This window comes from Coenobita brevimanus, chromosome 56, assembly GCF_032717465.1.
Source record: "Coenobita brevimanus isolate Jiangsu-jjx chromosome 56, ASM3271746v2, whole genome shotgun sequence".
Taxonomy (NCBI): Eukaryota; Metazoa; Arthropoda; class Malacostraca; order Decapoda; family Coenobitidae; genus Coenobita; species Coenobita brevimanus.
In genome coordinates, this window is record NC_137009.1 from 28,400,669 (window position 1) to 28,401,730 (window position 1,062).

A 1,062-nucleotide genomic window follows, 5' to 3' on the forward strand; every position below is an offset into this window, starting at 1 on the left:
TCGTGAATGACAAAAAAAATGAAATTGTTCACATGAACTATCATTAATGTTACCTGTGTTTCTTTGAACTATTTACCGCAAGCATTTTCCACTGATTAGCTTCTGTTCATTCCAATCGAAGTTTATACCAATCGAAGGCAACAGCTATAGGAGTAATTCTATTGCGGTGACGTTAGAAGCCACGTATATTAGGCGAAAGCGCTAAACATGCAACGTTAGATTACTAAATATCTTGGAAAACACAATCAATACGTACCAAAATTCAAGGTACATTTGACGGTCAAAAAATACTAACAAAAAATATATATGTAATCATCGTTGCTATAGGGAGAAAAATAATCGCATAACACGTTAAATAAGCTAATATTTCAGGTGTTAATTACACAGTAATAATCGTTTGACGAGGACTTCGTCGAGAAAACTAGGAAGGTTAAAGCTAGCTTTCAAATGACGTTTCGAGACGGCTAAAGTGAAAGAGCAATTTCTACACATAACAAGAGGACGTGAAAGACATAGGACCGTGAAAACTCCTATAAAATATATGAGAAGGTAATGACAGTCAGATTAAGGTGATTTCCATAATATAAAAACGTCACAGATTTTTCGTGATTGACGGATAAATGCATATTGCAGATTTCACGAACACTGACATGTGCTAATAAATGTCGCCTTGGGATTTTCATTTTTATCCCATCATGATGGGATAAAAATAAAAATCCCAAGGCATTTTTTTTTTTTTAAATAATGGTCATATTTCTTAAAAGATAAAAAACAGTTCACTTTTGAACGTCACCAGTGACTGCCACCTCTGGTGTTTATCATAGTTGTTTTTTTTTTCATACGAAACATTGAAACCGGCATTTTGAGTTCTTAATTAACATGAAAAGACATTAGTATCAATAGTTCATAAATACCTAAAGACATACCTCCGTGGGGAGAATTACTCAGAGGGGTGATAATAGATATGAGAATTAACGAAAATGCGAAAATGGCCCTGTCTCGCAATGTTAAGGAGAAAAAAAAATCCTGGATAAGAATCTTTATCCGGGTCAGCACCAATGT

The 1,062-nt window shown here is 34.2% G+C and overlaps 1 non-coding gene across 1 annotated transcript; it reads right to left on the bottom strand.

Annotated features, from left to right (window-relative positions):
- Positions 1 to 660: 660 nt before the first annotated feature.
- LOC145401829 (small nucleolar RNA SNORA69) lies at positions 661 to 789 on the bottom strand. The gene has a single exon (XR_013897671.1). It is a non-coding gene; the product is annotated as a small nucleolar RNA SNORA69 (small nucleolar RNA).
- Between the last annotated feature and the right edge of the window lie 273 nt (positions 790 to 1,062).